This window comes from Callithrix jacchus, chromosome 10 (assembly GCF_049354715.1).
Source record: "Callithrix jacchus isolate 240 chromosome 10, calJac240_pri, whole genome shotgun sequence".
NCBI lineage: Eukaryota > Metazoa > Chordata > Mammalia > Primates > Cebidae > Callithrix > Callithrix jacchus.
The window spans coordinates 35,485,208-35,501,410 of NC_133511.1; the positions used below are offsets into that span (position 1 = coordinate 35,485,208).

The 16,203-nt window shown below is 39.4% G+C and overlaps 1 long non-coding RNA gene and 1 pseudogene across 4 annotated transcripts in view; one reads left to right on the forward strand and one right to left on the reverse strand.

Moving 5' to 3' along the window:
* The window catches only part of LOC144577975 (uncharacterized), a 67,845-nt gene that overhangs the window by 22,719 nt on the left and 28,923 nt on the right, over positions 1-16,203 (reverse strand). For 2 of the 4 annotated variants that reach the window (XR_013522848.1, XR_013522847.1), the window contains exon 1: positions 9,186-9,386. The exons of 1 other annotated variant lie outside the window; for it this stretch is intronic. This is a non-coding gene — a long non-coding RNA (uncharacterized LOC144577975). Of the gene's footprint in view, positions 1-1,191; positions 1,295-9,185; positions 9,387-16,203 lie in introns of those variants that run through there. One more of the 4 variants, XR_013522846.1, reaches the window with a different exon arrangement.
* Positions 3,269-4,327, forward strand: LOC144578009 (cytochrome c oxidase subunit 3 pseudogene; annotated as a pseudogene).

A 16,203-nucleotide genomic window follows, 5' to 3' on the forward strand; every position in this document is an offset into this window, starting at 1 on the left:
AAATAAAATAAAATCGACCTGTGTTCCCCTTAACAGTTGATTAGATGTTTTAAAATGTTGTACATAGATACCACAAAATCCTACACAGCCTAAAAACAAAAATTCATGCCCTCACCAGCAACAAGAATGGACCTGCAGGCCGCTATGCTAAGCAAACTAAGGCAAGAACAGAAAACCAAACACTGCATGTTCTCACTTAGGGGGAAAATACGCATAGACAATACAATGACTTTGCCATCTTTTTTTTTAATCTGTGATGGGACTCAGAAATCCATGCTGACAAAAGCAAACATAAACCTTTGGGACAAACACATTAGAGCTTCTGAACGGGAGAGAAAACAATGAACCCAAAGAGAGAGCATCCTGCCTTGGTAAAAAGGATGATTTGAGGGGAAATTATGGAAAAATGATACATTTGGAAGGGGTTGTTATCTAACATATTCAAGCACTAAAGCTACTAAGTGGGGAAAGATTTCTTTAAATTACACAAGCTAAAAATGCACAAAGGACCTGCACAACCACTTCTGCAAAAGACATAAAACTGATTCACAGGTGAAACAAAAGCTTCTCCACATCTCTAATCACTCCAAACATGTAAGTCAGAATCACCCTCAGATATCAGATACCCTCAAACTCCCCTGAGAATGAACATTACCAAAAACGGCAATAATAATTTTGGAAGGCAGCAGACAGTGTAGACTTACAAAAAAGGAAACTCTTACACACTATTGATGGCAACACAAATTTTTTTTTTTTTTTTTGAGACGGAGTTTCTCTCTTGTTACCCAGGCTGGAGTGCACTGGCGCCATCTCGGCTCACGGCAACCTCCGCCTCCTAGGTTCAGGCAATTCTCCTGCCTCAGCCTCCTGAATAGCTGGGATTACAGGCACGCGCCACCACGCCCTGCTAATTTTTTGTATTTTTAGTAGAGACGGGGTTTCACCATGTTGACCAGGATGGTCTTGATCTCTTGATCTCGTGATCCACCCGCCTCGGCCTCCCAAAGTGCTGGGATTACAGGCTTGAGCCATGGCAACGCAAATTAATTTATATATTGTGAAAACAACTTGGAGGTCCTTCACACTGGGCATGCATTTAAAACAAAGGAAATCAGTACCTTAAGGAGTTATCTGCCTTCCCATGTTTCATGATGTACTATTCACAATATTAAAGATGTGAAATCAACCTACCCATCCATCCACAGATGTAGGGATAAAAGAAATTGCAGTATATCTGCACAACGCAATATTCTTCATCCATGAGAAAATGAAATTTTCATTGGGAGCCATATGCCTGAACCAAGAAAATATTATGTTCAATAAAATAAGTTAGGCATAGATAGACCAGCACAGAATCATCTCACTTATATGGAATCCCAAAACCTCTGCTTTCAGTAAGTAAAAGGTACAGTAGTGGTTTTCCGAGGAGAGGGGATTCATGCATTACTCCTGGTCCCATGAATAACATATAGTACTATAAACGTTTGACAATCATAGTACATTCACATATAATAACACATTACAGGTCTAGTCCACATTCATATAGGCAAGTATCAGACTCTACTTAATCAACTATCATACATTAACTATCATTAACTGTACAATAAAATCTATTCCACATAGATACTGAACAGAACTATAAATCCTTAATATTACATAGCACATATATCTACTAGCCTCTAAGAAATCATCATCCTACTTGGGAGTACTACCCTCCTCACTCTGGGCCCATACCACTAGGGAGTGACGATACCGAAACTGTACCTGGGCATCTGATTCTTACTTCAGGGCCATAAAATTAAGACCACCCACATGTTCCCCTTTATTTTTTTAACTTTGGGGGTGCTGTGACTCAACATGACAGAAGCCTGGTTCCTGCCAAATCCATTGTAGCTGAACTTATCTTGAATATTGTGTACTGACATAACCAACCATAAGGTGCTAATTCATGCTTCAAAAACACAGTATTAATCAATAGACACACATGTGCACACATGTACATACAATTGAGGGACTATTTCCCATTAAATCTGCAAATTCCCCTTCCCCCACCTCTGACTTCATTATCAACTTAGGTGAACATACTCTAGCCAAACCCCAAAACAAGAGACTAAAATGTAACTCAGTCAGAGCCCTGAAAATCATATTTTAACCACAAACACCCCAACATCTACCCATGATTGATGCAATTTTTCTAAAAATCATAAAGCTCTCTAACCAAATAAATCTTCCATTATGTATATAAAAATAAACTAAAATTCTGTCCTAATGCTAATACAGTACTTTGAGCATTCCCCTCTGAAAGCACCTGCCCCAATATATCACACCCCAAATCAATTATACTATAATTATAAATAATTCAACATCTACACTATAATATCACTATTAAGCTAATCTAGCATTAGATACCTTTTAAGTTAAAGGCTGAGGGGATCTGCAACTCTCTGTAGTGAATGCCTCTACTAGATGCTTCCACATGAGCCACTGTCATCCGGCCAATAATTGTAACTTTATTTTTCATTATTCAGTAAATTACCAAATTTCATTTATTACATACCTCCTGCACCAAAAACAAAATGCAAAAACATAAACCCCCTGAGAATTAAAATGAATGAAAATCTATTCACCTCTTTTATTACCCCAAAAATTCTAAGCCTACTCATAGTAATATTAATAATTTTATTCCCCACCATACTATTTCCAACCTCTAGTCATTTAATCAGTAACCGGTTAACTTCCATTCAACAATGACTAATCCAACTTGTACTAAAACAAATTCATAATAGTAAAGGGCAAACCTGATCCCTTATACTGATTTCCCTAATTCTTTTTACTGCTTCAACCAACCTCCTCAGGCTCCTACCCCATTCATCTACACCAACTACCCAAGTATCAATAAATCTAGGTATAGCAATCCCCCTACAAGCTGGCGCAGTAATTATAGACTTCTGTTTTAAGACGAAAGCTTCCTTCTGTCACAAGGCACAGCCATTCCACTTATCCCTATGTTAGGGATCACTGAAACTATTAGCCTGCTCATTCAACCAATGATACCAGCTATGTGATTAACTGCCAACATTACAGCCAGACACCTACTAATGCGTTTAATTGGAGAAGCCACAACAGTACTATCAACCATCAGTTTTCCCACAGTTTCAGTCACTTTCATTATTCTAATCCTACTGACGATTCTCAAATTCACTGTAACTCTGATTCAGGCTTATGTTTTTACACTACTAGTAAGCCTTTACTTACTCAAAAATACATAATGAGGCACCAAACACATGCCTACCATATAGTCGACCCCAGTCCTTGACCACTAACAGGAGCTCTCTCAGCCCTCCTAATAACATCTGGTCTGGCCATGTGATTTCACTTTAACTCTATCACCCTGACTGACCAACACACTGACAATATACCAATGATGACGTGACATTATCCGAGAAAGTACATTCCAAGGCCACCACACATTCATCATCCAAAAAGGCCTCCAATATGGAATAACTCTATTTATTTTCTAAGAAGTATTCTTTTTTGCTGGCTTCTTCTGAGCATTCTACCTCTCTAGTCTAGCCCTGACTCCAAAATTAGGAGGGTATTGACCCCCAATAGGAACTTTTCCCTCAACCCCTTAGAAGTCCCCCTCCTAAATACATCTGTATTACTCCCATCAGGAGGTTCAATTATTTGAGTCCACCACAGCTTAACAGAAGGTAAGTGAAAACAAATACTTCAAGCATTATCAATCACAATTACTTTAAATATTTACTTTGTCCTCCTACAAACCTCAGAATATTTCGAGGCCCCCTTTACTATCTCTGAGGGGATCAACAGCTGAACATTATTGATAGCCACATGCTTTCACCGACATCACATTATTGGATCAACATTTCTCACTATCTGCCTCCTCTGCCAATTAAAATTCCACTTTACAGATCAATCACTTTGCTTTTGAAGCTGCTGCCAGATATTGACACTTCGTAGATGTAGTATGACTATTCTTATATGTCTCTATTGTTGAGGGTCATACTCTCTTAGTACAAACACTGCCACTGAGTTTCGGTCAATTATCCTCAGTAATGCCCTAAAGAGAGTAATTAACCTAACACTAGCCCTAGTGACTGACACCTTACTGGCCATCTTACTAATAATAATTGCATTTTGACTCCCACAATTTAATATCTGTATAGAAAAATCCAACCCTTATGAATGCAGATTTGACCTAATAGCCTCTGCCCACCCCCCTTTTTCCATGAAATTCTTTCTAGTGGACATCACGTTCCTACTCTTTGACTTAGAAATTGCTCTACTACTGCCTCTGCCATGAGCCCTTTAAACAATCAACCTAAAACTAATAATCAGTACAGCTCTTATACTAGTGACCATTTTAATCCTAGACTTGACCTATGAATAAGCCCAAAAAGGGCTTATTGACTGAATTGAATTGTAAGTCAAAATAAATGATTTTGACTCATTACTAAAATTTGTTATTCCAATAATTATACTATTACCAATGACATGATGCTCTAAAAATTCTATAATCTGAATCCACATGGTTACCCACAGTCTACTCATCAGCCTACTATTTTTTAATAAATTCACCAATAACTCATCCAACTTCTCATTAATCTTCTCTTCTGACCCACTGACGTTACTCCTTCTAATCTTAACAGCCTGACTGCTGCCTCTTACAATCCTAGCAAGCCAGTTTCATCTGTCCAATGAATCGCTCCCAAGAAAAAACTGTATTTCTGTACTGATCTTCCTACAGATTTTTTACATATAACATTTACAGCCACAGAACTATATTTGATATCCTCTTTGAAACCAATGTTTCAGGATACTCCTCAGTAGCCATCGCCATAGTATAGCCAAAAACAACCATCATGCCACCCAAATAAATAAAAAAGATTATCAGCCCCACAAAAAAGACAACAAAATTCAACACAATACCACAACCTACAGTACCACTAATAATGAGTCCCAGACCTCCGTAGATAGGAGAAAGTTTCAAAGAGAAACCTACAAACCCTACAACCAAAATAATACTTAATAAAAACATAGTATATGCCATTATAGTCCTACATGGACTATAACCATAACTAATGACAGGAAAAATCATCATTGTATTTCAATTATAAGAACATTAATGACCAATGCTTGCAAAACACACCAACAAAAATTAATAATCACTCATTCATTGACCTTCCCACACCAACTAACACTGCTATATGATGAAATTTTGGGTCACTTCTTGGTGCCTGCCTAACCCTCTAGATCATTACAGGGTTATTTTTAGCCAGGTACTACACATCAGACACTTCAACTGCCTTCCTTTCAGTCACTCACATCTGCCAAGATGTAAACTATGGTTGAATGGTTAACTATCTTCATGCTAACAGCACTTCAATATTTTTCATCTGTCTGTTCTTACAAATCGGCTGAGGCTTATACTACAGCTCATTTGCATTCCTAGAGACCTGAAATCCTGGCACTATCCTCCTACTCACAACCATAGTGACAATATTCACAGGCTACATGCTTCCATTATTCTGGTCTTGTAAACCAGAAATGGAAGGCGGCTCCCCAGGACAACTCAGAGATATCATTCTGAGGTGCTACAGTAATTACAAATTTACTGTCAGCCATCCCATATATTAGAACTGACCTTATACAATGAATCTGATGTGAATTCTCAGTTGACAAAGCCATGCTTACACAATTTTTCGCTTTCCCTTTCATCTTAACCTTCATCATCACAGCTCTAGGAGCTGTTCACCTCTTATTCCTACATGAAACAGGATCTAACAACCCTTCAGGGGTTTCACCAGAACCTAACAAAATTATTTTCCACCCTTACTATTCAACTAAAGATATCTTAGGTTTAACTTTTCTCCTCTTCCTTCTAATAATTCTAGTACTATTTTTGCTTGACATTCTGGGTGACCCAAGTAACTACACCTCGCTAACTCCCTAAACATCCCACCCCACATTAAGCCAGAATGGTACTTTTTGTTTGCCTATGCAATCTTACGATCCATCCCTAATAAACTGGGAGGCATACTAGCCCTTGTATTCTCCATTCTCATTCCAGCAATTATTTCTGTACTTCACACAACCAAACAACAAGGCATAACATTCCGACCATTAAGTCAATGTCTATGCCAAATCTTAATGAGCGACCTATTTACACTTACATAAACTGGAGGACAGCCAATCAAATACACTTTTATTATCCTTGGCCAAACAGCATCTATCATATACCTATCTACTACCCTCACCCTTATACTACTCACTGGCCTAATTGAAAACAAGATACTCAAATGAAGATCCCATTGTAATATAATTAATTATTCTGGTCTTGTAAACCAGAAATGGAAGGCCGCTCCCCAGGACAACTCAGAGAAAAAGCATCCCACTTCACCGTCAACACCCAAAGCTGAAATTCTAATTAAACTATTCCCTGAATTCCTTCTCAGCACATACCCTGACTACCATGTCAGTATTAATCAATTAGCACTAGTCATCTCCAGCAGCCGTCACCGGAGAGAGCGGTCATGGTGGGAGATGCTACCACCAGCCCCATTGCCATATATGGGACGATTGATTACAGAAACAAAGTTGTAGTTAGTTGGGACAAATACATGCTTGTGCTCTATACCACAGCTGGGTGACTCTAGTTAACAAAACAGTGCATTTTTAAAAAACGCTAGAAAGCAATTCGAATGTTTTCACAACAGAGAAATAATACCTGTATAAAGGAACACATAGGCTAAGTACCCTGATTTGATCATTACTAAAAACATACATCTATCAAAATGTTCCAGAGGAAAAAAAGGCCAAGCATGCTAACTATATACTTTATTATACACAGAAATGTAAGAAATGTAAATATATAATGCTAATGTTCACATGGAACCACAAATGGCCCTGAGTATCTAAGGAATCCTAAGAAACCACACTTAACATGTTAATTACAGCCCTTTACTCCCTGTATATGCTAATCACAACACAATGTGGGGCACTTACATATTCTGTCAACAGTATCAAACTTCCTTTATATGAGAAACCACATTATACTAATACATCTAGCGCCTATCCTCCTGTTAACCAGAGATCCTAAAATTATTTTGGGGTTTGCACACTGTAGCTACAGTTTAACCAAAACATTAGATTGTGGATCTAACCATAGACGCTGGCAACTTCTTATCTACTGAGAAAGTATGCGAGAGCTGCTAACTCATGCCCCCATATTTAACAAGATGGCTTTCTCAACTTTTAAAGGATAAGAGTCATCCATTGGTCTTAGGAACCAAAAACGTTGGTGCAATTCCAAATAAAAGTAACACACATGTATTCTTCCACTACTACCATAGCCCTAGTCTCCTTAATCTTACCAATTACTGTTAACTTAACCATCACCTACAAAAAAGTCACACTCAAATTACGTAAAACCATCTATTGCATGTGCCTTCATCATTAGCCTCATGCCCACAACAATGTTTATATGCACAGACCAAGAAGTCATTATCTCAAACTGACACTGAATGACAATCCAGACCCTCAAACTCTCACTAAACTTTAAATTAGACTACTTCTAGTGACCAAAACTAAGTTGGAGGACTCACAATCCATGATATGCCACTGTACTCCAGCCTGCGCGAGAGAGAATGAGACTGTCTCAAAAAACATTTAGAAAATTTGAGGGAATCATAAAAGTGATAACTTGTTGTTACCAAACATGTACACAGAAAAAAAGCAATACTAAGTAGCATAAAAATACATATCCAAACTAATATTGAACAAAGAATTTGAATAGAAATATCTGTGAAGAGGACATAAAACTGACCTACAGATAAAGATCAATGTTACTATTCATAAAAAAAATGTACTTCAAAACCACACTCAGATGTCATTTCACTCTTATTGAAATGAACGTTACTGAAAAGATTTTTTTTAATTTTTGAGACAGGGACTCTGTCACTCAGGCTGGAGTGCACGATCATGGCTCCCTGCAGCCTTGACCTCCCCAGCACAAGTGATCCTCTTACTTCTGCCTCCTGAATAGCTGGAACTACAGGCACACACTGTCACACCGCCACACCTGGCTAATTTTTTGTATTTTTTGTACAGATAAAGTTTTGTCACATTGCATAGGCTGGTCTCAAACTCTTTGGCTCAAGTGCTCTGCCCACTTCAGCCTCCCAAAGGGCTTGGATTACAGGCATAAGCCACCATGCCTGGACATAAAAAGTCATGCGTGGCTACGTCAAAGTCTTTGCAAGGCAAAAAAAAAAAATAATAAATGAAGGAGAATGGTTGGGAGAACATTTTGGGGAATCACATATTGGCTAAGAAGGTATTATGGAAAATGTGCTACACATTAACAGTATTAAGTAGCAACAACGACAACAACAAAAACGCTAATGATCCACCCCAAACTGAGCAGAGACCCTGAATAGACGTTTCTGCATAGAGGACATTAAACCACATGGAAGCTCCCTTCCCCCAGTCAGGAGGCCGTGACTGGAGGGACAGAATTAGACATGGACTGCGGTTGTGGAGAAAAGTGGCCCCTATATCCTGATGGCTTGTAATCCCAGCAGTTTGGGAACCCAAGGCGGGAGGATTGCTTTGAGCTCAGGAGTCCGACACTACCCTGGGCAACATGACAAAACCCCAGCTCTACAAAAAATAAAAAATAAAAATCCAATAGCTGAACATGGTGGCACAGGCCCAGCTACTTGGGAGACTGAGGCTGGAGAATCCCTTGAGCCCAGAAAGTGGAGGCTGGAAAGAGCTGAGCTCTGCCCCTGCGCTCTAGCCTGGGTAACAGGGCCAGACCATATCTCCAAAAATATTGTAAAAGGTTAAAAAAATCACCAAACCCTGGAAGTGGCTGGGATCCTTTCCTTGCACCTGAGGCTTGGATGCAAGGCCTGGCCCCAACAGCCCACCTGGGCCGCGCTTCCCCTTCCTCCCACAGCCAGGGCTTTCCTCTCTCTCCATCTACACGGGGAGTTTCCCTCAGAAACAGTCCTAAAGCCTCCTACACTTTCCAACCTTAAAAGCCCTCGGGGAATGAGCCCTATTGTAAAATTAATATTAAGATGGCAAGAGAGAAGAAAAGGAGACCCTAACAGGAATACGTAGAACATTCCAGAAACGAAAGCTTCTGTACTCACCATGAAGGAAAAATGCCCCCAAAGAAGCCACACTGAGGCCCCGTCCTCACTCAGGACCAGCTACAGATTTTTCATCCCCAGGGTGTAGCCTCAGGTCATCCCGAAGCTGCCGCGGCACCCGGGGCTACTGAGAAAACCCGAACTCTAGTTCTCCGCACCGTACACGCTCCAGGCAATGCCAGGCCAGGTCAGGCCACGCACGCCACGTCACGTCACGCACGCACGCCACATTGCGGCTGCAGCGAGAACACGGGCATGCGCACACCGTGGGGGCAGAAAAGTCGGTTTGCCCCCTGCCGGTCACAGTGCTCAGCGCAGGAGCACCTACCTTCCAGGAGCAGCCACTGCTGGTGGTTGCCAGCTCCAGCAGATGCTGCCAGCCAGAGTCGCCACCTTGGGAACAGCCCCAGCCGGGAGCCACCACGTCCGGAGTCACCACTGCAGGAGCAGCAGGAGCAGCAGGAGCAGCAGGAGCAGCGGCAGCGCTGAGACCCGCTGGGCTGCCAGGACTCTTGGCTCTGTGCCTGGCCTAGAGCCTGGAGGCACCAAGGGAGCCCACGTGGCCAGTGGGACAGCCAGGACTTGCTGGCTCTTTCTGCAGGGTGCGGGGTCGCTGGAGGGCAGGGCACGGGAGAGGAGCCAGGAGCGCAGGGAGCGTGGAAAGACAGGCTGAATCTGTGCAGGATCTTACTGCTCACTCTCTCTCAAGCCACTCACATGGGAAAGCCAGCTGTCATGGTCAGGGCCAGCACTGTGGAGATGACCCCATGATGAGGAATGAAAAAGGCTAGCAACATTGTAAGTTTGGAAGTGGATCACACCAAGTCCCAGTAAGGTCTTCAAATGAGACTGCAGCCTCTGTCCATGAATTTACATGTACTTATTGTGGTCTTGAGCAAAACCCATCCAGCTAAGCCATGCCTTACACTAACCTGTAAGATAATTTTTACTGCTTTAAGATGCAAAACTTTGGGGTAACATTTTATACAATATACAGATTTGTTTATTATGCGTATGTAGGCATATATTCTCAACTCAATGAAATTATTCTTAAAATCTAAAAAAAGTTTTCAAATTTAACAATATTCTCTTTATCATATGCCATTTAAACTCATAACTGATATAAATAACAGTATGAGCATTTTTATCAGGTTACTTTAAATTACCAATTTGGAAGGATATGTAAATAAAAGTTTATTTTATTGCCAAGATATAAACCATACAAATATGATTTAACATGTAAAATCTTAGAAAATATTCTAAATTACAAATTGAACAACTGTAATCAAAGCACATAAGACTTTCCTTTCCTATAGTATCTACTTTCACCTACACTTAATATCTCACAAGCAGAAAAGCCTCTCAATCACCAAAAGACTCTGAAACTTAATGAATCATTTTCAAATATTGGACATCATTGGAGCTTAGCTGAAAATTTTAAAGTGCTTCATGAAATATTAACTTTCGTGTTCACTAGAAAATGAGGAATGGAGTTTGGTAAATTGTTAGTAGGTATCCTCTGATATCCTTGCCTATATTTATGTGTTGGAGAAGGGGATATATTTATGGTTATGCTGGCCTAATATTAATAATAGTATCAATAAGAATAAAACTATGTATTATTGAGCTGCTATATTGTTCCAGATATGACAGTAGACCTCTTATGAGTAATTTATTATAAAAACCCATGCAGTAATCCTGATCCATTGGAAATATCTGTATTTTAGGCATATTAAAAACCAGGCTAAGAGATATGCAATGACTTAGCCAAAGTTGGACACATGCTGAGTGGTAGACAAATGGTTCAATTAGTTCACTCTGACTTCAAATTCATTACTCTCTCATGATTTGTTTTCTCTTCACAGTTGCTGGTGAAATTTATATTAATAATATAAATTTATATTATAATGTATTTAGTATTATAATAAAATGTATATTAAAATATAAACTTACAATATATTATATTAAAATATTTAAATTATAATGTATATATGTATTATATGATAAATTTTATATTATAAATATAACAAAGTATAAATATAAACTATATTATAAGTGATATTTATATAAACTGTATATTGTAATTTAATATATCAAAATGCATAATTAAATTCATAGAAATTTACATTGATAACCAACTTCTATTATCAATAGTATGTTATGAATAAAGTTTATTAATATAAGCATCTATTATTAACTTAAATTTCACCAGCTTCTGTGAAGAGAAAAAGACGTCATAAGTCAGCAATGGTAAGGAGGGGCCATGGCCCTAGTTTTCCTCAGTGATGACAGGCATGAGGATGAGAGGTCCTGGACTGAGTGTTCGAGTACCCACATTACCCCTGTGTGCAGAGGTATAACTGAGTGTATGGGAGGCAGCCACTCCCCACCAAGCTTCCTTCTAAACATCACAGTGGACTGAGTGCTGTAAGGGAACATGAAAGAAATTGGGAATTAATTGCAAAGAAGCTTGGAGGATGTTGGACAGTGATTTCCAGAGGGAGGGACCCCACACGTCATTTGTAAGGTTATAAAATTCTTTCTGTTTGGCCCAGTGATAGACACTGAGTGGGTAAGGATCAGGAATGCTGCACATTTTGTTCCATATGGTATAGCCACAGTCAGCTTCTGGGTGTTTAAATAGATACTTTTATAGGTTAAAATACTGTATGTACATGAATCTAGACCTTCTGTCTATTCATGTATGTGTGTGCATATATGCATGAACACACACTATATGTGCAATACTGTATACGTGTGTGTGTGTGTGTGTGTGTGTGTGTGTAGATAGATAATATTTGTAATTGCAAAGTGTAAAAGATGTGTTTAGCAGTTATCAGTTTAATAACTCTAGGCCTTAAATTGATGTTTCATTCTCCAATCCATAAAACTGGAGCTGGACAAGTTTGAAATACGTTTCTTTTACCAGCTGGCATAATATTTAGCTTTGTCAGTAGCATTCTCTGAAGAGATCGGGTAGGGAAAAGAGGTTTTTCTTCCTGGATCCTGTGTGCTTGTTCACCAGGCTCATGGAGAGTATGATTTTTCTCCAGCACCAACTGCACAGTTTTCTCCAGTGCTCAATGCTTTCAGAATGTAGTTTTCTCAGTGTGTTACTTCCAAGCCTTGGCTCAGGCAGAAGCTGAATGGCAGAAAGGTCAGAAAGTTGAGGACTGTCAGCCAAGGACATTACTTTCCTGTGTTCTTTTCTCAGTCAGGGACCATACCTAGCTGTCCTTTCAGCAAACTAGACACCTGACGTCTGGGCACAGATGTCCAGAGCCACAGGGACCTGAGCCATAAACAGATTTTTTTTTTTTTGAGACGGAGTTTCGCTCTTGTTACCCAGGCTGCAGTGCAATGGCGCAATCTTGGCTTACCACTACCTCCGCCTCCTGGGTTCAGGCAATTCTCCTGCCTCAGCCTCCCGAGTAGCTGGGATCACAGGCGCGCGCCACAACGCCCAGCTAATTTTTTGTATTTTTAGTAGAGACGGGGTTTTGCCATGTTGACCAGGATGGTCTCGATCTCTTGACCTCGTGATCCACCCGCCTCGGCCTCCCAAAGTGCTGGGACCACAGGCTTGAGCCACCGCGCCCGGCCCAACAGTTTTTTTTTTTTTTTTTCTGAAGAGGAAGGCCAATATAACTTCAAATTTCAAAAATTCTAGTAGCAGTGCCCAACTCTTTCTGCCTGCCTACCTACAATCTTCAGCTCACCTGTGCCCAGGGTATGTTCATGCTGTCCAAGGATGGTGGGTCAGCTTCAGTTTGTGCAACCCAGAAAACTTCTCTGCCACATGGTGATCTGTACCCATACCTTATTCAGCAAGGCCTAATGTTCCCTTCCAAATTTTACCTGCCTCAGGTACTCTCCCTAAACCCTAAGGTTCAGTTTGGAGTATCTCTTCCATTTCTAGAGTTCTTTACCATCATAGTTTAATGATTCATTTTTTTCTTCTTCTTCTTCTTATTTTTTTCCTTGTTGAGTCAGGGTCTCCCTCTGTCACCCAGGCTGGGATGCAGTGGCACAATCTTGGCTCACTGTAACCTCCACCTCCTGAGCTCAAGCGATTCTCGCTTGTCAGCCTCCCAAGTCGCTGTGACCACAGGCATGCACAACCTCACCCAGATAACTTTTTTGTATTTTTGGTAGAGATGGGATTTTGCCATTTTTCCCAGGCTGGTTTCAAACTCCTGAGCACAAGTGATCTATTGGCCTTGAGCTCCTAAATTTCTGGGATTAAAAGTGTGAGCAGCCACACCTGGCTGATTCTTTATAACAGATTCTACCCATGAAAATAATTGTTGTTTCTGTCCTGTGATTAGACCCAACTTTATACCAACAGTGGTCCCAGAAGACAAACCATAAGTATGGGCTTTTGGGCTTAGTTTGCTCATGTCATTGCTCATGGTCATGGCTCAGAACTCCTGCCTAATGGAAGATGAGATACTGGTCATTCAGATTGTGCAGTGGCATCACATTTAATCAAGCCATGTGAATCACCTGTGGTTGATTGTGGGGATGTGCCACCTGTATCATGGGCTTTCGGGGTCATCTGGGGGCTACACTTGATCATATGTCAGTGATGATGACCACAGAGTAGGATGGTTTACTCTGAGTGTGACTTAGGTAGAGATAGTAGCAAGCTTAGCCCTCTCTCAGCTTAGATGATGGTCTAAAACCAAAGGCTTCCATGAATCCCCAAATACCTCATTTTTCAAAGCCAAAGGATGGATATTGGATATTACTGACAATTAAACACACAGTGGTTTTCTGAATTGCAAAATAATTTACTTCACAGTCTCACTGTGGAGTCCTCAAAGGACAGCTATTGCCTCATGCCTCATCTTAGGGTAAAAGCATTAACTATTTCATCATTAAATGTGATGTTAGCTGCATATTTCCTTGAAGATGTTCTTTATCAGGTTGAGTAAGTTACATTCTGTTCCTAGTTGGCCGAGAGTTTGTATCATGAATGGGTATTAAATATCATCAAATGATGGTTCTGTATCAACTGATATAATTATTCTGTTTTCTTTAAATTATTAACACAGTAGATGGCATTGATTGGTTTTCAAATATGAGACTAGCTTTACATAAGTGGAATGAGGGTAAGTTGTTATCTTTTAATAGAGTAAAATCAAATTCTTGACCTCACACACAAATTATAGAAGACTGTTGTAGAGACAAACCAAAAACACTGATAATGAATTTGAATTAAAAATTAAAAACAATGCAGGGACTTATGAAGAGAGAGGTGTTAAAGGACTCTGCATACAAAACACTAGAAAATGAAGAATTTATTTAAAAATTATTAACTTGAGGAAGACCATAATATAAATATGTTAAAACAAGAAATGAAGGTCTAAAGATGATCACAAATCAATTAAATGGTTTACAAAAATAAAGAGATAAAAGCCAAATGATAATGAATATCTAGTTAATAAAGTGAAAAACAAAACTGACATTGAAAAAACAATAAATGTACCTGAAAATAAACTGTTGTAAAAAATTTACCAAAGAAGTAAACTTATATAAAAGAATAAAATGGGAGCTTTAGAACTTACAAATGTAACTATTGAAATTCAGAACTCAGTAGATGGGTTAAATATTAATAAGTACATTAGACAGAACTTGATCTAATGGACATGTACAGAAAGAAAAGTGTACCCATTCCTTGCCAAATGCACATCCTTTCTGTGTATATGTAGAACATATACAAAAATTGGACTAATGCTGGACTAGAAATTAAGCCTCCACATTTCAAAGAAATAAAAACATAAACTGTATTTTCTATAAAAGCTAGACTTCAATAACAAAGAGGTGCCTAACAACATCCATATGCTTGAAATTTGTGAAACACCAATCTAACTAATCCAATGTTGAAAAATGAAAACAAAAGATATTAGAACACATGAATTAAAAGTTAAATAATAATAAATCAAAGTTTGTGACGTTATTTAGAGGGATATTTATAGGCTTATATATGCACATATAAAAAGAACAATAGCTGAAAAATGCAATCTAAGCATCCAACTGTGTAAACGAGAAAGAGAAAAGCTAAACAAGGAAGAAAAGATTAAGAAAAAATGTTAAGACCAGAAACTAATTAAGTAGAAAGCAGTTCTAACACTGACACAAGGTGGTTCTTGGAAAGACTAAAAAATTAATAACGTAGCATTTTGAAAATTCTCCTTATGACCTAAAAACCTTCTATCAAGGGGTTTGGCAAGTCTAGGCAGGAAAGAAGAGAACCTGGCCTGCACCCCACCAAACATGGGGTCACAAACCCACATCTCATGCTGTTTTCCATCCAAAGCATTTATTTTAAAGTTTCGTATTGGAAAGATAAAGATGATGCACCTAATTATTTGTGAGGTTATAAACTTACGAGTTAGAATACCTCCCCAATTTAAAATAACTAGTTGTATGAACATCTAATTAATTCCTCGAACATTAAGGAGCAGACACCACAGGACTGAAGACATTTTCTTAGCCCACAGTCTATGCCCAGAGCACTTTTCACACTCCTGGTTTCAGAAGCTATAAAGTAAAACTTTTTAAAACTATCTCTAGTCATTGTATCATTCAATAGCATGACTTCAACCACCACCAAAACCAAAGTGCTAAGGGAAAATATGAAATCAGTATATTAATAAAGCTTGTAGGAATAAAAAATATTATATTTTTTCAAACCTGGTAAGTAATGATGTTCAAATTAGTATGATTTTTAAAACAAAGTGCACTTTTCTGAAGCCACTTAACTGATATGCAGCTAAGAAAAGATGATATTCGGAGGAGGACTCAAGATGGCGCTGTGAGAACAACCCAGGATTGAAGCTCTCGCTGGACGCACAGAGAGGGTGAGTCGGGGAAGCATTTCCAGACGGATCTTAGTTGCCCACAGAACGGGGAAATTCCCAGGTATAAAAGAGACGCGGGACGCCAGGCAAAGGTCTCCGCTGGCGTAGCCGGCAGCCAGTGCAGCTCCGGCCCGTGCCGGAGCGCAGAGGCC